A 22,513-nucleotide genomic window follows, 5' to 3' on the forward strand; every position below is an offset into this window, starting at 1 on the left:
TTAGGGTTCTAACTATTTAAATTTCAAAACTTCAAAACTTTTGGGTTCAAATTTAAACTATAAAACCTAAAGGGGAAAATATGAAACTTTTCATAACTACAAGGATCAAATAACAAATAATCTAAACTAACATTTAGTTACATAATTATCCATATTTGATTTGTTTAATGATTTCTTGCAAAACAATTTATCAATTACTCAAAATAATTAATCAATTATCTTATAAGGAAACAATTATCTTGTTAATTGATAATTATCTTTAATTAGGTCAAGAATATAGTCATATATATCATAAAATCGGATTTATATTGATCTAACATGATAAGGTAACTATCCAAATGCAAAAACAGCAAGAAATCCCGAGATAAGCATTATCTGACGCTCGAACTCGCCGAGTACCACACTGTACTCGCCGAGTACACTGTGGTACTTGCTGAGTTCCTTACCCATAAAGCCCAAAAAACGATTTTCCAGTTATACAATGCATCAATACAATTGAAACCAAGCCAGGCTCTGATACCACTGATGGGTTTTGGTCATAAGACATCCTATGTGCTCATACAAACCCTAATGCTTGGATCTAGGTTTCTCTATTGTACATGCTTTGAATCCAAGACTATAAACCCTAATTCTAGCATACATATAATCATATTAACATGAGAATAAGTTTATAGTGTTACCTTGATTGTTATGTAGCAATAACAATCCCAAATCTCCTTGTATTGACTTTGGAAGGCTTAGAGTCACAAGTGTCACTCCTCTAATGGTTTACAAACACCATAAGCAAATGGAGAAGGTATAAAGAGAGAGGTGAGAGGTTAGAATTCGTATCTAGGACCTCTTGGGAAGGGATACACGAATTCATGGCCCTAGGGGTGTTTATATAGGTGTAGAGATAGGGTTTCAGTCATTATCCTTATCTAGTTGATTATCCATTAAGCAACCAATAAGATAATCCTTGAATCCTTATCATACTCGAATTCTAAGGCTTTCCAACCTTAAATTCGTCCACCATATAAATAAGATAATCCTTACCTTATTTTGTAACTATCACATAATTACAAATCAGCCCCTCTAGTTTAATTAATTACATTTGATCACAAAACTAATTCTTAATTAATTATTGACCAATATTAATTAAACAAATATGATTTCTCCTTTAATATATTATTCTTATAACATATTAATAAATCATATTATCCTCTCTCTCATTATTCATTTCTCCAATCAAGTTGCTTTGGTGAAGGCAACCCAAAAGGACCATGCACCATCGGGTCAAGTACATACCAAAATAGTTATGGACTTAGACACTAATCCAACACATACAATTAAGTTGTTCCAAAACCAATCAAAGTGATTAAATCAAATAAACATTAAAGTAAAAATCATAAATAGCCAATGCGGAAAAATCAAGGGATGCACTGCAGTCACGCCGAGCCCTTCCCTTTAAAATCGGAAGTACTTGAAACCATAAACATAAAACTATAAGCACAAAGCTTAGTGAGTTCCCCAAATACCACATACCATGCAAACAATGGGCCCCACTCGACATAGGACCCCACCCGGTACAAATCTGACAATAATATGCCATCGTCCCCGCCTAACACATTCATCAGGCGCCACTTGGCATCCAGCCACACCCGACATACATTCAAACATATATAATACATGAAAGAGTCACACAAACAGCTAGCATCCTATAAACATAATCAATGGGCCGACATTGGTACCTTCGACCCGCCAAACACTATGAGAAGACTCACCTTAATTTGACGTTAATAAATCTCACACTCAAGCTTCTGCTACCACGACTTCTCACATTGAATATATCCAAGATCAGTCCTAATTAATAATTAGGGTAATATCCCATAATCAAATGTCCAATCATATTCTATCATGTTTAGGGATAAAATACTATTTTACTCTTCCTATACTTGGCCCAACCAATCATGGCCCAAACCCAAAATGACCCAAGGCCCAAAATGGCTTTTGGTGAGTACTCCCATATAACACCATTGTATGCCCAATGTACAACATGCTCAAATAAAAGGTAACTATATGAAACTTGTTACACACGGTGTACCGGGAAGGTACGTCCATCATACATCGTTGGTGCTCAAACTCCACTTCAAGTTCTTAATACCATAAGACTTAAATTCCAACTCCTATATTTGACTCTAAAGGACGTCTTAAGTCATAAAGTTCCTGAATATATGACTTTGCATGGATTAATGGTGCCCAAACCAAAGCCCCAGATTCATAACTTCACAAAAGGCGACTAACTCATGCATGAAAGAGATATACCATCAAGATTTGATTTTTATGACTTAATGACCTCATAAATGGCTAGAAATGAGGCTTAAAGGTTCTAGAGTAACTTATACTTACAAGATCCAAGCCATGGGACCAAAATAAGCTCATAACATAACCTAAAACTATATCTACATTAAAGAACCATCAAGATTGAAGCTTTATACCTCCAGAACAAAGATCAAGGTGAACAAGGTCTGGATTTACAAGCTCTAAGACAACTAACACTTCTCCAATGAGCTCCTTCTTCTCCAAGATGCACCAAGAATACTCCAAGACACTCAAAGGCTCAAGAATCTCACAAATAGGGATAGCATTTCGAGGGAAGTGCTTTAGAGGGTGGAGGTTGATAGTAAGAAGGGTTTCAAATAAATTAAGGTATTTAAATAGGGTCCAAGAACCAAAAATTAGGGTTTGACCCTACCTCACGTAGGCCCGACATACTCCAGGTACACCCAATGTACTAGGGAGAACCTTTATGATTAATTAAGACAAGTACGCCCAACGTACATACCTTGTCCGCCCAACGTACAGGCCAAACCCCTTTCATATTCTAACTTCTACGTCCCAACTCCATTTTTGGTGTTCTTTATATGCTTGAAAAGATAATGAAAATCCCTAGAATACCATCTAGTCTCCTTTGGCTAAAAACTTTCTGAACCAAAATCCTTAATTCAAGAAAAGGTCTGAAAGCATCACTTTTACCATTATACCCTTGGACTCCTAATCACAAACCGAAAGCTTGGATCACCCAACTTATATAATTGACATCTAATTGGTCTAAAATCGAAACCCTTTGGAGTCTAGGGCCCTAACGTGATCCATTTAACACCCATACATCACGAAATAGGAGGCTTATCAAAACCGGATGTTACATGGAGATTATTGATAGTGGTGCATCGTAGGATAATGATATTCCAAAGCTTTCAGGAGAATCGGATGATGAAATTTGTTATGGTGAGGATAACATGGACGAGGCCTTACTTTTACTAATCAAGAGGAAGAATAAGATAGAGAAATAAGTGATGAAGGCAGTGATAATGATGATATTCAACATGGTGAACAGGGGGTGGATTTGTTAACAGAACAAGTCATTTTCTCTACTACTGATGTTAAAAATGCTTATGATGTCCACGAATCTCCAGCTCAAAATTGTGACTAGTAACCTCTGTCAGTTCATTTGGGCACTATACCTGTTACTAATGCTGAGGAGCAGCCTTTTGTGTCTGATTCAGTGTCAACTTAGCAACATTCGGTTCCTGATGTAGCCTCAGTAGTCAGTACAACACCAAAATTCTAATTTTTTTGTTTTTGTTCGTCCTAACAAGAGGAGTGGCTCTCCATCCCAACCTCCTGGTATCCAAATATCTTATACGGGTGTTACAAATAACTTAAGTAAATCTCATAATGTGACTTTTAGAGCAAGATCATCAAGTTCTATTAAATCTTCTAATTTGTTAAAGAAACGGGTTCCTGCTGCGATTAATGACACTTCTGATGTTATGTCCCAATATTTTGAAATGGGTACTCTTATTGGGTATGATATGAATGGGAAATAAGGAGAAGGTTCATCAAATTTTATCTAGCATTAGTATTATACATGTTGATCAATGAATTTTGTTTCATTAAATATTTGTAGCACCCGTTCTTTTCCAAAAAGAAATTGGGTGAAATCAGTATGTATCCAGAATGGGGTTTCTTTCTTGGGTCTTCCTGAAACTAGAATGACTCAAGTGGGCTTATTTAAAATCCAAAGTTTATGGGGGTAATTATAGGTTTGATTTTGCCACTAGTAGTGCTCGTCGTTATTGGGGGGGGGGGGGGGGGGGAGGAAGGAGGATTCTCTCTATTTAGGATCCAAATGTTTTTGTTAAAGATAGTGTCACGTGTACTAATAACATGGTCATTATTGATGGAATTTAGGTTCCTTTCAATATTCACTGATACATGGTGAATTTGTGCTCTCCTCACGATTTGGAAGGGAAACAACTTATATGGGATTACTTAAATTCTTTTGTTCGAAGGCATGGGGGAAATTACATTATATTTTGTGATTTTAATGTTGTTAGAGATATATCGGAAAGATATGGCTCAATTTTCTGTCAAGTCTCTGCATGTGTCTTTAATAATTTCATTGAAGATTTGGGGTTAGTTGATGTGGCTATGACAAAAAAAAGTTTTAATATAGTGGATTCGGTTGGAGCTAAACTTACGGGTCCCAGTTCTTGAAAGGAATTGGTCTAACCATTGTTCTATTATTCTCCATGATTTTTCTATTGATTATGGGCTAACTTCTTTTAAATTCTCTAATTCTTGGCTCCAAATGGATGGGTTTGATGATATGGTCAGAGGTAAGATTCATGATTTCGTTGTTCAACTAGGTTGGAGCAAGTTTGTTTTGTTTAAAAATAAACTCAAAATTATTAAAGATAGAATTCGAATTTGGCATTTGGAGGTTATGAGGAAGGCAAAGGATAACAATATCAAGCTTCATCAGATATTGAATGTGATTGATTCTAGTATCAATGATGGTATTTGTTCTGATGCTATTATAGCTTAAAGACAAAGTATCCTAAGCGAGGTGGAAAATTTAGAATAAATATGGTCTTTTGATGCGGCTCAAAAAGCTACAGTTTCTTGGATAGTGGAGGGTGACGAAAATTCAAACTTCTTTCATGGGATGTTGAAGAAATGAAGACGCCAGATGTTGATCCATGGTATTTCCATGGACGGAGATTAGGTTCACAATCCTTTGGTAGTCAAGAAATCTTTTTATGAATTTTATGCTCCAAAATTTCAATCCTTTTAGGGAGTTCGTATTATTAATAGAAGTCCTAGATTCTCCAGAATCACTACTGAGGTGGCTAGCACTATTGAGGCGCCTTTCTCGATGAAAGAGATTAAAAATATGGTGTGCGATTTTGGGGGAGCAAAGCGCTTGGGCCGGATGGATTTTCCTTCGTATTTCTTCGGTATTTTTGGGATATTTTTAGTTTTGACGTCATCGATTTTATGGAGGAATTTTATTCTAAACTTATTTTCCAGCTGGTTGCAACTCCATGTTTATTACCCTTATTCCAAAGGTTGACAATCCTTTCTACATTAAAGAATTACCCCCGATTAGTCTTATTGGCTTGCAATTAAAAATTATTGCTATGATCTTAGCTAATTGGTTGGATCCTATTCTTGTGGAGGTTATTAGGTTTGAGAAGTCAACCTTTCTTAAAGGTCGTCAGATTTTAGATAGCCTGTTAATGGTCAATGAGATACTTGGATGGTTTAAAAAGAAAAAGAAAAAGTGATGGTCTTTAAATTTGACTTCGATAAAGTATTTGATTCCATTAGTTTGGATTACATGGATCAAATTTCGGACTTTATGGGATTCGGTATTAGATGGCATTCCTAGATTACTGGTACTTTTTCAAGTGCCAGATCTTCCATTCTCTTGAATGGAAATCCTACCGATGAGTTTCATTTACATAGAGGTCTACGTCAAGGTGATCCCTTATCTCCATTTCTTTTTATTATTGACATGAAGGGTCTGCATGTAGCTATGGAGAATGCAGTTGCAGCCGATTTCTTTCGAGGAGTTCCAGTGGATTCAAACACGCTATCTATTTCTCACTTGTTTTATGCAGATGATGCTCTTTTTTTGGTGAATGGGACGAATTGAACATTCGTAATCCCATTTACATTTTGTGATGTTTCTATTTGATTTCGGGTTTAAGAATTAATCTCCTTAAGTCCAATATTTATGGAGTGGATATTGGTGACATCAAAACCATTTATATGGCTTCTTTTACTGGATGTTCTCCAGGGTCTTTTCCTTTTACTTATATTGGGACTCCTGTTAGGGAATCAATATTGAGAGTCAAAGGGTGGCAAGTCATTATTGATAGGTTTCGTAAGAGACTTTCTTCTTGGATATTAAAGTTGCATTCGTTTGGTGGTCGTTTCACTCTTATAATTAGATTGGTGTTGGGAAGTCTTGGAATTTATTTCTTCTCTCTTTTTTGGATGCCTATTTCAGTTTGTCATATTCTTGAAGCTTGTATTTCTAGATTTTTTAGGGATAGAGAAAGACTAGAGGAAGATTCATTGGGTCAAGGGGGATCTTCTTTTAAACTCTATAAAGAAAATGGGCTTGATGTTGGGAGTTTGGATGCTTTTAGCTTGGCTCTTTTGTAAGTGGAGGTGGTTTTTTCTTAAATAACCACAACCGTTATGGGTGTGATGTCTTAAATGTTTGCATCGCGAAGGGGCAGGTTTGATAGAGGATTCTCAAATTCTCAAAGGTGGGGGTGTTTGGGTGAAAATTGTTGCTTCCATAAAGGATCTACATGATCAAGATTGCATTCCTGCTTCTTCTATTTCTAGGGTTCTTGGAAATGGTCTCGACGCAAGGTTTTGGAAAGATGTTTGATGCAATAGTTATTTAAGCATCATTTCTATAGGTTTTTTGCTTTATCTTCTGATAAAGATGCTACGGCCAGTGATGTTTGGTCCCTGAGTGGATGGATTTTTCTTGGAGGCGGCTGATTGGAGGTGGTGCGAAGACCTATTAACTTAATAATCTTCTAGATTTGTTAAGTTCGGTTTCTATTAGTTTGCATATGGATAAGTGGCTTTGGTCTTTATTCTAGTGTTTTTCTATTAGATCTGCTAGAAGACTTATTGATGAAGTCTGGTTGCCTCAAAGGAGTTTGAAGACCAGATGGAAGAGATTTATTCCTATAAAGATTAATATCTTTGTTTAGTGTGTTCTGTTAGATCGCCTCTCTGTTATATCGATTTTATCTATGAGAGGTGTGGATCTTGATTCGAGCCTTTTTCCGATGTGTCAGGAGAATCCTGAGACTATTTCCCATATTATGTTTCATTGCCATGTTGCTTCACAAATTTGGAGGCGGGTTGCTCTTTAGCTGGATGTTGATCTTCCTATTTTTAATTCAGTCAGAAACTTGGTGGATTGGATAGATTCTATGCGGGGCCATATCAGAAAGGGTGATCAATAATTCAATTTCTATGGTAGTGATATGGGTGCTTTGGAATTACCGAAATGTTGTTTTGTTCTGACCCTCTAAGTCTAAAATGCAGCTTATTTTTATAGTATTATAGATAACTTTTTTCGTTGGTTTTCATTTAGAAACTCTAAGATTATAATTAATTGAGTCTCTTGGATGCAAAATCTAATCCTTCCTTACAATGCTTTTTTTTTCTTTGGCTAGCTGCTAGATAGTCTTGGTTCTGATTTTAATATATTGCTACCATTAAAAAAAGATTTAGTTAAATTTTAATCTTCAAAATCTCATTATGTGATAATAATAATAATAATAATAATAATATTATTATTATTATTATTAGCGAGATTTTGTATGCCTCCAATAAATGTTAAATATTTAAAAGGTAAAAAAGTGGGAAAAAACATTAAAATTTTGGATTTTTGTCATAAAAGCTCCTAAATTTACATTTAAAAAAATGGTTATGCCCAAAATCGATTTTTTTTTTTGCCACAGATGCCTCATATTTCCCTTCATGTTTCATTTTAATGTTTTTCACCGATTCCCCTTTACCAACCGGTTACATCCCCCTTTGCAATTGGTAACCTTGTTAAGGCGCTCTCCTCCGTTAACACTCTGTCAACATTGAAACACACACCCAACCACCCACCCATGCTACTACTTCTTCAGACATAGATAATAGGAACTCAAATGTTAAACTCCATCTGGTGAAGCATTCTCGTTGTCTGAAGCTAGGGTTTTTCAAGAGGTAAGAAATTATAATCTGATCATGGTTTTTATGAGAAATCGCCTTTGTTAATTGCTTACTTTTCATGATAATGGTTGTGATTGTGCACGGGTTAGAAATAGGTTCTTCAGATGATGATTACGACAACCCATTTTCTGGGTTGAATGAGATGGATTTTGAGTTACACGGGATTTACATGGATCACGAACCACTGCAGAAGTTTGTATCAAGGCTTGATATATGTAAGGATAATTTTCTTAACATTATACTTTGTGATGCGAACATGAGAAATGCAAGTATGAATGATGAGGTGAAAGATCGAGTGGACCATGGTAATGGTTTGCAAAAAGATAAGGAGGCAGAGGAAGTAGCAACGGACAACTACAAAATACATGATCCAAGTGTTAGGTGGGATAAGATGGAACCTAAGTTAGGGGACGTGTTCGAATCACCTGCACAACTAAAATTTTGTGTGACAAACTATGCAGTAAATGGAGGGTACCAAATATACTTTCAAAAGAGTGACAATAGAAGAATTGTTGCGAGATGTGGTAAAAGACATGAAGATAATAATTATTGTAGCACCTAGTTCCAGGTATGTATCTATTTCTAGTAATTTTTATTTTGGCCTTGGACTCGGCGACTTGAGGTCCAACTCGTCGAGTCGAAGCGAACTGAACACAGAAGTTTAATGACCTACTCAACGAGTCTGCGACCGCACTCGGCGAGTAGGCACCATCCGGACAAAACCCTAGATGAGGGTTTGCACCCTATTTAAACCACTTATTCGGCCTCCCTTTCGTCCCCCAATGCTTCCAAAACTCCCCATAGAAAACCCTAGCCAATTTTTTAGAAGAGCTAAAGCATTTTTAGTGGATCTTGCTAGTTGTGACCATAAGGAGGAAGGGAAAAGCTCGAGGAAACAAGTGAAGACCAAGGGAACCCGATTTTTTGCATCTTCCACAGCTCATTGGAGGTATAAAGCTGTAACCTTGCTCTTTCATTTGTTAGATCCCTTTTTGGGGAGATTTAGGGCTTTTATACCCATTTTTGGTGACCAACCATGATTACAAGCATGTTTGGGGGTTGAGACTTCAAAATCAAGCCACTAAGGGAGTCACAAGGCAGTTAGGGGTTGCTTTTGCACCCATCTAAGGTCCCATGCATCATAAGATCTTATTTTATGGCCTTTAGAGCTCAAAGTCCCATGGATGCACGTAAATTTTGTAACTTTACATGCTAGAACAATTGAAGGAGATTAGATCTACCTTTTGGTCAAGAGTTGTGCGCTGGAAATCGAGATATGAGACTTGGACATGCCCGACTCGACGAGTCATTCTTGGGACTCGATGAGTCCGAGGCAAATATCCCTTATTCTGTTAAGGTTTGAAGGAACCCAGTTGAGCATTAGAAGGTTTTTCAGAGGGTCCAAGGGAGTGACCCAACGTATTGGACTTAGCCTTAGATATGGAGTTCATTGGACTCGACGAGTGCAGGAACGGACTCGGCGAGTCCAAGGCAATCTCCTTACAGTTGAAGATGAACTCGACGAGTTGCTCGTACAACTCGGCGAGACGGATGAAGGTTCATTCGATGTTCATATAGAAGGGGAACTCATCAAGTCGTTGCTAAACTCTACGAGTAGAGACGTGGATAAGTTCGGGTAATGAGTTAGGGACTCGATGAGTTGGCGGCCCAACTCGGTGATTCGGGTCAACTGGAAGTTGACTTTGACTTGGACTTGGTTAGGGGTAAAATAGTCATTTTACCCTAAAAGTAGATATCAGGTTCTAACTGAGTGTTTTGTGGGATTATAGCCGGAGGGTTACCGGAGCAGCAGTTAGATAGTTGTCGAGCAGTTTCCAAGCAGTCAGCCTTATGAGGTGAGTTACCTTCCAGTAGCGGTGGGTCTACGGTCACAATGTCGGCCCACTAATAGGAACTGTATGTGAGATGATGGTCTTTGTGATATTCATATAGGCTTGCTGCTGCTTGTTATGTTTTATGTGCTAGCATATTACAATATTATGTGACAGTAGTAGGGGATGAAGTAGTCCCCGGCTATCGGTCGATAGGACCACAGGGGTAGCTTAGCACCCAGCCATGCTATCCAGTTTATGATATATGTGATATGATATTATGTGGTAGTAGTAGGGGTGAAATAGCCCCCGGTCACCGGTCGACAGGACCGAAGGGGAGGCCAGCATCCAGATATGCTAGGCATTATCCGGTCTACAGGGTCGAAGGGGTAGGTCGGGCACCCAGATATGCCTGACAGTATATGCATGATATGTGATCTTATGGTACGTGGTACGATGGGGGAACTCACTAAGCTTCATGCTTACAGTTTTCAGTTTTGCTTCAGGTACCTCTTCAGCGAAGGGGAAAGAGCCGGCACGATAGCTGCACATCATACACACACCTCAGATTCCGCATTATGAGTTTTCCTTGGGATTATACCCTAATATTATCACTACTTTATGATTTGAATTTTCAGACGTTATAAACAGTTTTATGAGATGTTATGATTTGACAATGTTTTCCTATGAATGTTTTAATTAAAGTAATTTATAAAAATGAAATTTTTAGACGTGAAAATTGGGTCGTTACAAGTTCGTATCAGAGCCCTAGTTTGAGGAATTCGGACACACCCTCGGGGGTGTCTGGACTCAAATCGAGGGATTAAAATCTTTTACAAAAAAATGGTTTTCTAAAGAATAAGTTAAAAGAGTTTTGAGGAGGAACGAAGTGTGTGATGTGCACGACCAGCCGAGCTCAAGTAAGTTTTCCCCGAAGTACCCATACAAGTTTATGTTATGTTTATCAGCTTCAGTAGAACAACATGCTAGAATAGGACTAAGGATTTAGGGATGATGCCTTATGTGTTCAGCCTATGTGAATTGCATGCTAGTATTGAGTAGACAGCAGTAGGATAGCCTGTTTATGTTATGTCTGATAGTATTAGCTTAGCATTGTATGCTAGTAAAGTTTCCTGTTATGAGGATAGGATTGCTTGAGGACGTTCCTTTTTGTCCTAATGTTGCTTGCTTGTGCTCTGTGGGGCTCTGAGTGATGGGAGTTAGCTATTAAGTGAATACCCTAAAGTTACATGTGATTAGGGTTCGATAATCTTAGAGGATTGAATTTGACCCTATTTCGCAACTCATGTTTGAGTCCTAACCGTTGTAAGGATGAGTCCCTTACTAGAAGGATTATCCGGGCCTCGTTGCATGTGATTGTATTCAGGTAATTGCTCATTGGCATTACAAAGAGGCCTTCAGCAGCTGAGGACTGGTTTGGGTGGAGATAGCGGTACCCTAGGGCGAGCCTAGGATGAAAGTAGCAGATATCAGTAGTGGTAGTGACTTGGTTAAGTCAAGGCGGTTCTTAAGGAAAGTACGGAGAGATGTGGAAGGTAGTATGAGCCTGTACTACTAAAAGTAGAGGATCCGTACTTGAATCAAGGAAGGTCGAGGCAAGACCAAGGAGCTTGTGATGGGTGTGATCCCTCTAGATGTATCAGTATCACTAACAGTTGTCATTATGTATTGCAGAATGGTGGTGCTACGTCCGAGGCCCGCAGTTGGCAGCTCAGGAGAGGGATCGGGTTCGGGTTTAGCTACCGAACCAGTAGATGAGAGGCTATGTGAGTTCATCGCGTCCGAGATCACTAGAGGCATCCTTGATGCGATCCCGTTCATCTTTGGGTCGATCAACGAAGGGATTGTCGAGCTGATGGAGGATCGCCTCTGGGCATTCAGGAGTGACATGGCTATCACTCAGTCAGGATCACGCACACTATCCTTTAATGACTTCAGGGGCAGTGGTGTATCGGATTTCCATGGGGCGAAGGACCCCATTGCTGTTAGACGATGGATTGCAGACATGGAGTCTGCACAGTTGACTAGCTTCTGCCCCGAGGGGTAGAAGGTGAGATATGCAGCAGGGTGCTTGACGGGCAGAGCCAGAGATTGGTGGGAGTCGGTTGGTGACTCTCTAGGAGCCTCGGCTGTTAAGGCTATGTCATGGTCGGATTTTGTGACCCGGTTCAGAGTTGAGTTCGCGCTTGCGGTGAACTCCAACAGTTGGCCCGGGAATTCCTGGATATGAGGCAGACGACTGAGTAAGTGGTAGAGATTACCGCCAAGTTTCGAGAGAGTGACTTGTTGGTGCCCCAGTATGCGGGAGACGAGGATATGAGGAGGAACCACTACCACAACTTCCTGCGAGCCGACATTCGGGAGCATGTCAGCTTCTCAGCTTGTCCCTCCCTGGATATCATGATTGCCAGGACAAGGGAGAGGGAGATTGATCTGGAGCACATACGGAAGAGGAAGGCAGAGGAGGGGCAGGTGACTGGGGCTTCAGGGAAGAAGCCCAAGGGATCAGATGTTGGGCCGAAAGGCCAACAGAGCCATAACCGTTGTAGGAAATGCAGCAAGTCGCATGAGGTAGTTTGTAGGTTGGGAGCGTCTGGTTGCTACAAGTGCGGCAAGACGGGGCACTTCAGCAGGGATTGTACCACCCCTGCTCCCACCTTTCCGACATCAGATTTGCTATGTTTCCACTGCACCCAGAGGGGCCACAAGAAGGCCAATTGTCCCCAGTTGACAGCAGCAGCAGCCGCACCAGTGAAGGCGCCAGCCCCAACAACCTTGCGGATTACTGATGGCCAACAGGGCAAGGCGGAGGATCCAGTGGTAAGGATTCGGGCTTTCCAGTTGACTACCGAGGAGGCACGCGCCGCACCTAATGTAGTGACGGGTATGATTCTTCCCTTCTGATTTATTTATATGATGTTCATGATATTGATATGTGCTCTATATATGCATGATTAGGGTCGTTCCATGTGAACGGTATTCCTATTCAGGTGTTGTTTGATTCAGGTGCCACACGATATTTTGTTTCTCTTGCGCTTAGCAAGAGGTTTCCCGAGTCTTCGGGCATGTTGGATTTCCCTTTAGAGGTAGAGATTGCCGATGATCGATCGGTGCGAGCATCAGTAGTGTTCCGAGATTGTGTGTTGAGATTATTCGAGGAGCGCTACCTAGTAGACTTGGTTCCCATACCTTTGCGGGGGAACAATATTATTATCGGCATGGATTGGGTAAGCCCCAATAGGGCGGTGATCGACTGCACGCGGCAGTTGGTGCAGATCAGGACCCCAAGTGGGGGAGAGTTGGTGATTTAGGGCGAGAGACCACCGCGAGGACCAACCTTATGTTCGGTAGTGAGGGCCAGGCATTACCTTCAGCAGGGTTGCGCAGGATATCTCGCCTATGTCACGGATACCCGGGAGGCGGGTGAGGCGACGGTGAGTGACGTTCCGGTGGTGCAAGACTACGCAGACGTGTTCCCATATGAGCTTCCTGGGATACCTCCAGAGCGACAGGTGGAGTTCAGGATCGACCTAGTCCCTGGTGCAGCACCGATAGCCAAGGCACCATATCGATTGGCTCCTCTCGAGATGCAGGAGTTGTCGACGCAGTTGCATGAGCTGCTAGACAAAGAGGTACTCTGATTTTTATAAAACATAAACAAAATTGGTCTTTTCTGGCCGTGAAAATGGGGATGTCACAGTTGGTATCAGAGCATTAGTTTAAGTGAACTAGGAATAACGATTTACTTATATAATTAAACTTAGAATGCTAAGCGAAGATCATGAGGAGTGTGTCTAGTATATTTTAGGTCGTACACCTGAATAGACACAAACAATAGCTTATTTAGGGAAGATGTCAAACATGCTTTTATGTGCTTAATAATAATTTGCGATGCTTTATGCTACCGCTTGATTAGATCTATGGTCTGTTGCCGACCTAATCTGGAAATTTTATGTATTCAGATTTCTAAACGTTTAATTACGATACTAGAACTGGCATATAATTTTTCGAGGTAGTAAGAAGGAATACGTGTCTAAACCTTCCTCTTTCTTTATTCTCGTCTCGATACACCAAACGGCTACTTTGGTGTGCAGAACATCATGGTGAAAACTCGTAGTGAATTGAGTAAATGGAGGAAATGAGAAGGCTTACAATACTGAATAGTACCTATCAGAAGATATCGTAAGAGTGATATCTTGCCTTTAGAATGCGTCTGATAAATAACACGTCTAGTATAGGAGAAGTACACTTTCACTAGTAGAAAGAAATATTTTTTTGTTTAATCCATGAAGTTATCCTATTTTATGACATTTCCATTACCAACAGAGTTGAAGTAGAATTGATGATTGAAGATACGCATGGAAGAACTACTAGTAGAGTCTAGGAAAAAGTCTATGATTGTTTGGACACATTTGTATGTGTTAAAATTGTTTTTGTGATAATAACTTGGAGAAATGTGAGACAATACTTGGGAAAAGTATGAGTAGGTGTGAAAGGTAGTAGAGGCCTATACTACCGGAAGCACAGGACTCAGGCTTGAATCAAGGAAAGTCACAAGGTTACCAAGAAGCTAGTAATTGATTCCATTTTGTTCAAGTATGTCGTTACCATCATTTTAGTAATGACTAAGAAGAATATTGTTATTTTGACCAAACTGGTAATATCAAATTGAGTATGACTAAGATGAGTATGTTACATGGTTTAGAGAACCAAGTTCGATGTAGCATCTGACCTAAGCGGATGCAAGATTGAGCACCGCCAATAGTCAAGAAGTCCAAGAGTTAAATACTCGTTTGAAATGACATAAGAGTTACGATTATTACCTAGGATGAAGAGATAACGTATGGACTCATTATACAAGACTTTTTTGTTGATGATTTCGGGATGTAATCATCCTAAGGGGAGATAACTGTAACGCCCACAGATTCAGGCTAGTCAATTTAGAGACAATAAACATCAAAAATAACTTTTTAATAGAATATTATTTAGAATAAATAATCTTAACCAAGTTATAGTATATGTCACAAGGGTTCCATACATATAAAGAACGCCAAAATCTGAGTTATAACGAAGAAGTTATGACTCGTCGAAGTTTTACGGCAAAACCGGCACGACACCGGGAATCGTAAAAAGTGAATTTATGATAAAATACTTCTAGCCTTAGCAATCTAAACAAAAGTCGTAGTATATGTTTAACTGAGAGCGTGCATAAAAAGAACGTCCAAATCTGACTTCATATGAGGAAGTTACTATTTTTCTAAGATTGAGCATAACGGTGCACAGTCCGGAAATTCGAATTTTAGATCGGTCGATTTTTAGCCAAAATAATCTAAACGAGAAATGAATATATCGTTAATAGGAGTTAAACAATAAACATACAGTAAAAAACAGAGCTTGTATGCAAAAGATATGGACGAAGCTTAGTCTCTACTCTTCAAGCGCGGCGAATTCGATGCAGATTTGTAAAGATGAGATAGAATAAGAATTGGCAGATGAGGTCTAAATGAAATTTGTAATACTTGTAAATACCCATGCGTGGATATAAATAATGTCGAGAATAGAGCTCGTATGAGAAAGATATGGACGAAACTTAGTCTCTACTCTTCAAGCGCAGCGAATTCAATAAAGTTTTGTAAATCTAAGCTACAATGAGAATTAGTCGGCGGGGTCTAAATGAAAGTTGTAGTAATTATAAATACCAACGTGTGGATATAAAGAACGTAGAAAACGGAGCTCGTATGCGGAAAATACAGACGAATCTTAGAGACTACTCTACTAAAACCCCTATAAATAAAGGGTGAATCCTTCATATTTCTCGCACCTTTCCCCTATCTTTCTCTCTCTAAGCCCCCTACCCCCCCCCCCCCCCCCCCCGCCAAGCCTAGGTAAAACCCTAGCACCTTAAGGAAGCCACAAGGCTCCCGGAGTCCCGAGAAAAAGGGTCTTTCGTTTTGGAAATGCTGCTCCAAGCGAAGCTCGGTTTTCGAGAAAACCCGTTGTAAGTGTGCTACTCCTACGCTATTTTTAATATAGCTTTTAATTAATTATACTAACGTTATTAGGAACTTATGGTAATTATTTGGGATATTATTATGGGTTATATAAGTGTTGTTGTAATATCTTTTTAACCACTCTCGGTACGGGGAATCTGGTTTGGAGGGCCGCTTGGGTTGCTGGATTTAGAAGTGTTATATGTCAAAATGATCATGCCCTCCGGTGCTTCATGTCTGGCCCCTGTCTGTACATAATGGGTGAAGAGTATTGTTTAACACTTATATAATAGTAATAATAGCTTAATTATTAATTAGTCTCGGTAAAACGATAGACCAAACTTTAATGGTAATGGTACTAGGTTTTGTCGAAGGAAATTGTTTTAAAGTAAACGAAGTGTTGTCCGAGAACCGCGTCACCACCTTATCAGGTGAGTGCATAGTTACTTTCATATTACACATAGATATGAAGTATTTTATATAAATTACGTGCTATGTGTGCATATTATATGAATACTTGTTGTCTATGCTGGATGAACGATTTTATACATGCTTCAAATGAATTAAATTGTGTATGTATTTTATATCTACAAAATATGTTAGGTAAAACATTGGTAGATGAAATATGAGTCAGATGATGAGATGAGAGGTGGTATAGACCATGAGATAAGGGTGAGAGGTGAATAATGAGAGAATCCTTTTACCCAAACGATGGACCCATCATCTAGCAGAGTATGGATGACAACCACGGGCTATTCTAGACAGTCCAGTAGAACACTAGCAGGCTTGCAACCTATAGGTGTTGTGAACGATGTGTTTACCTGTGTACTCTAAACCTTGGCGACTATGCAGACTTAGTGCCTAAACCTTGGAGATCATGCAGACTTGATGCTTAAACCCTGGTGACTATGCAGACTTAGTACCTAAACCCTGGCGACTATGCAAACTTAGTGCATGTTGTATAAACCCTAGCGACTATGCAGACTTAGTGCCTAAACCCGGTGACGATGGACTTCGTGCCAATTCCTTAGGATAATCCTGAAGAATAAATGAACGAGGAATAGCTGATTTTTAGGTTAGATCATTAAGTGTAAAGAATAATGGGGATGGGTAATTGGGTTGATTAATTGTTTGAAGATTAAACATAACAATTATATTATTGTGGGTTGAAAACCCTATGTACTCACCAGGTTTCCCAACCTGACCCACTCAGTTTATTTATATCGCAAGTGTTAATATGAAGTCAGATTACACTGAGATTAAGGAGATATAAAATCACTAGTGATAATGAATGTAAGTTATGTTTATGATTAAGGAGATATAAATCACTAGTGATAACGAAGCTCGACTCATCATGGAACGGACCATGTCCAACAAGGTTCAATTATGCCTCTCAGCTACACCATTAAGTTGTGGTGTTCTAGGCGATGTCAATTGTGAAACAATTCCACATTCCTTAAGATACTCATGGAACTCGATACTAAGATACTCACCACCCTAATCAGATCTAAGTGTCTTTATCTTCCTGTCCAATTGATTCTTCACTTCTTGCTTAAACTCTTTGAACTTTTCAAAGGTTTCTGCCTTATGCTTAATTAAGTAGATATATCCATATCTGCTATAATAGTTGGTAAAAGTCACAAAGAAGCAGTTAGCATCCCTTGTGGTGGATCTGAAGGGCCCACACACATCTGTGTATGAGATCTAACAATCCCTCACCTCTTTCACAAGTACCAGTGAAATGTGATTTGGTCATCTTTCCAAGTAAACAAGATTCGCATGTGTCATCTGATTTTAGGTCAAATGACTCCAAGACTCCATCCTTTTAGATTTGGGTTATGCGTTTCTTGCTGACATGTCCAAGACGACAGTGCCATAAGTATCCCTTGTCTAAACCATTAGATGAATCGATATGCAAAACATTATTTCCTAAGTTAATTACAACCATCATAGTTTCATATACACCATTACAAGGTAATGCTTCAAAATAAAACAAGCCATTATGATAAGCATTAATAGAGCCAATTTCATTATTAAATGAAAATCTAAAACCTTGTCTGTACAAACCATGAAAAGAAATAATATTCATCGTCATCTCGGACGAGTAGCAACAATCATTCAAGTCTAATCGTAACCCACTACTAAGCAGTAAAGAATAAATTCTGATATTGGTGACAGACGATGATTTCCTATTCCCTATTATCAGGTTCATCTTCCCATGCTCCACATCTCTACTTCTTCTTAGCTCCTGCAAATCAGAACAAATGCGAAAACCATATCCTGTATCAGGGACCCAAGAACTAGCATGTGATGAGTTATTAGATAAAATATTATAAATACATGTGAAGGTGGGCTTTATCTTCCTATCCTTGATGTCCTGCAAGTATTTCGGGCAACTTCGTTTCCAATTCCCCTTCTCGTGACAGTAGAAGCACGTTGCTTCTTTACGACCAGATGAGGGAGTGGCAAAAACAACTTTACCTTTGGATCCATTTGAAGAAGATCCAGCATGGGACTTTCCCTTGTGGTTCTTAGAGGGAGCTTTCCTCTTTTTCTCTTTTCCATGTCCTATAGCAAGGATTGGGGCAGCAGCAGTAAGAGTGGACTTGACAGCTTTGCCTTTAAGTCCACTTTCAGCAGCTCTCAACAAACCTTGAAGCTTGCTTAGAGTGACTTCCTCCTTGTTCATATGATAAGTCATCTTGAACTGATCATAACAAGGAGGTAAAGAGTGGAGGATTATATCAATGGCCAACTCTTCGCCAAAGTTGACATTCAACTTGAGTAAACGATCCACATACCTTTGCGTTATTTGCAAGCGGCTCGTGAAGGACTCTCCATCTTTCATCTTGGTTGTTATCAACGAGGTGACAATCTCGTACCTTTTTTTACGCGCACTTTGATGGTACTTTTCCATATAGTCTTGGCGCATCTCGTAAGGCCAGTAGTCCTCGTAGAACCGCTACAACTCAAGAGTCATAATGGCCACCATAATACACGACATCTTCATCGCGTCCTTTTCGTGAGCCTTATACTTAGCTATTTGTTCAGAAGTAGATTTGGTTTCATCGATCTCGTTCAGTTGCTTGTCGAGAATGTATTTCTTCTCTTCATATCGCAAGGTCATTCGAATGTTACGAAACCAATCATTGAAATTGGATCCATTGAAGGTGATCCTTGCAAAAATGTTCATTAGGGGAATTGTTTTTTGTTTTTTTATTTTTAGAAAATTAAACAATTTAACAAAACTACTTAGTTTTGATTCATTAGGTACCTAAGTTTATATACCCTTAAGGGTATATTTACTTTTCCATATATATATATATATATATATATATATATATATATATATATATATATATATAGTCTCTTACTATTAAAAAATATATTATCCATAAATTTTAAACGGTGATCTTACTTACTGTTCAAAAAATTTATAAAAAAACACTAAATAGAAATAAATAAATAAATAAATAACACAAAGAAATACCAAATTACAATATATTGACGTATATATGATAGTAAATATGACGTGAACACGTGAACGTAACTTCAAATCCACATTTCGATCTATGGGCAGACGCAAAACGTTTTAGTAAGGGTGACACTAAAAAATTTTTAAAAAAAATCTAAATTAGTAGTGGTTATTGTATTTTAAGCCGGTGCACCTAATAAAAAAACATTAAAAAAAACATAAAAAAATTTTATACTACGTGTCAGAATCGGAGCAATAATTCGGGGCCTCCCGGGCTCCACTAAGGTCCGCCACTGTATATATGATTGCGCAATATCCAAGTATTACGTTTAACGTTTATGTCACTAATTAAATGGGTGGTTTGGGGATTGTACTTACAACTTTTATCATTTTTTAAATTTCTACAAGATCCGGACCCTCCCTTACGTCTAGGAGACGTAAGATATTTTCATAAGTTTTTAATGATGTTATAAAGTTATAAAAAAATATCAACTATTAATGGTTTCTTTCGCCAACTTGTTGTTTATAAATTGGTTAACATGAAATAAGAATGGCGAAACTGATATTATTAATAATAATAATAAAAAAAAAAACATAAGTGAGTAAGTTATTTTGTTTGAACATGTAAGCAGAAAAGTACAAAATCACGCATCGTTTTCTTGTATTTTAAATGGGAAGCTAGACCCTTTTTTCGTGGATCTATATAAATGAGTGTGAAGGGAGGAGAGACGTGGCCTAATACAAAGACAACACGAATGAGGGAATTCAACTCACGGGTCCGTGTTTTTTTGTGTGTCACGGAGCCACACCTTACAAATTAATCTATGTTTCTTTTTGTAAAATAGCTATAACTTTCATGTATTTGGGGCTAAGTGTATAGGGAAAATGACTTATTAAGGTAACTAACTATTTCAATTGTCCATATATAGGTAATGTTCTTTTTTTTGTACACATTAAGGTAACTAACTTGTTTTGTTTGTTCACATTTAGGTAATATAACCGGCTATCACCTGTTTTTACTTATGTGGCATCCACCTGGCATTACGTGGCATGGTGCATATATGGGAAAATGACTTATTAAGGTAACTAACTATTTAAATTGTCCATATATAGGTAATGTTCTTTTTTTTATACACATTAAGGTAACTAACTTGTTTTGTTTGTTCACATTTAGGTAATATGACCGACTATCACATGTTTTTGCTTATGTGACATCCACCTGGCATATGACTTGAATACGTTACACCTAAGTGGCATGGTGCATATTTTGTCTTCATTCGATTACACTATAACTGTGTCATACGATTCCACCCCTAATTCTAAACCCTAGATCGATCGATGATAGCTTCTTCTTCCTCATCTTATTCTTCAAAATGACAAGATGAATTTCAAGCTGATTATCGATTGCGGTTTACCATCTCGTGTGAAGATTTCAAGAACTCCTGCAACATATTCAACAATATTGATTTACCATCGAGTTTTAACAAACTCTAAATTTTCTTCCATGGTTGTCAGGAGTTCTTGAAATCTTCACACGAGATGGTAAACCGCAATCACATGGATGATCAGCTTGAAATTCATCTTGTTGTTTTGAAGAATAAGATGAGGAAGAAGAAACAAAACAAGTCATATGTCAGGTGGATGCCACGTAGGTGTAACGTATTCAAGTCATATGCCAGGTGGATGTCACATAAGCAAAAACATGTGATAGTCGGTCATATTACCTAAATGTGAACAAACAAAACAAGTTAGTTACCTTAATGTGTATAAAAAAAAAAAGAACATTACCTATATATGGACAATTGAAATAGTTAGTTACCTTAATAAGTCATTTTCCCATATATGCATCATGCCAGGTGGATGCCACATAAGCAAAAACAGGTGATAACCGGTCATATTACCTAAATGTGAACAAACAAAACAAGTTAGTTACCTTAATGTGTACAAAAAAAAAGAACATTACCTATATATGGACAATTGAAATAGTTAGTTACCTTAATAAGTCATTTTCCCAAGTGTATATTATAGGAAAGAATTGTTTTGATTTTTCCTACTTGAATTATTATACTATTAAAAGTGGTCTCATTTAGGTCTTTTGATAATCGGCTGATCTGACATAATCTTGTTTATGTAGCCATTTTATTAAGTAAAACAAAATTTGCAAGGTTTTCAATCATTAAAAAACCTAAAATAATTTTATGTTTGTCCTAATTAGGCCATTCTCTTTTTTTTCTTGTGTAAACAAAGTTTCTATACTTTGAATATTGTCTTATCTAGGTCAATGTTGATTTTTAAATGATCAACAAATAACATGTCATTGTCTTCTTTGAGATTCGTGATCTATTTTCTTGATTCAGTTTCAAATCATCCTCTTTTTAAGTATATTTTTACCTTAAAATTACTTGTATATTTTTTTTTCAGTTTCCTTTTACTTTTGTTTAGGGGTTAAAAGTTGAGACAGAACAACTCATTTGAGGTCATTCAGGAATCAGGATGTGTTTGAGACCATCATTGGATTATACCAACCAATTTGAAACTCTATGCCAACTAAAAAATACGATATTAATTTACAACCTAAAATTATGATTTATTCCCAAAACTTGATGACTTTAGTCTTTTTAGGTACAATGATTTATGATATAGGGTTTTTTTATATGTAAAGTTGCTGGATAATGATGTTTGCTGGTATAAAATATTATATACATAAAGGTCGGGTTTTTTTTCTCAATTTAAATGAAACTAAATGAATATTTTATCTTTATATTTCGATAAATAAATGTCTTAATGTTCATCAATTTAAAAACGAAAACCATTCTCTACTCGGTCCGGTTTTGTTTCAAATTCTACACACTACACAGGTTTTCTTTTGCACCTGTGTGTAGACAAAACATGGATCCATTATCCATAACCCACCAACTTTTCTTTTAAATTGGTTTTTGCCCATAATTAATTTGAAGTAGTGAGTGAGATGTGAGGAAGCAGCTGACCATTTTATGGCAAGCCCAAAACATTTCAGCCCATAATAAAACTGAAGTAGCGGGCAGTGAGTTATGGATTGTTATTACACCAATTTAATTCGTTTTATTTAAATCATTCGAAGTTTATAGAAC

This window comes from Lactuca saligna, chromosome 1 (assembly GCF_052625555.1).
Source record: "Lactuca saligna cultivar CGN05327 chromosome 1, ASM5262555v1, whole genome shotgun sequence".
Classification (NCBI taxonomy): Eukaryota; Viridiplantae; Streptophyta; class Magnoliopsida; order Asterales; family Asteraceae; genus Lactuca; species Lactuca saligna.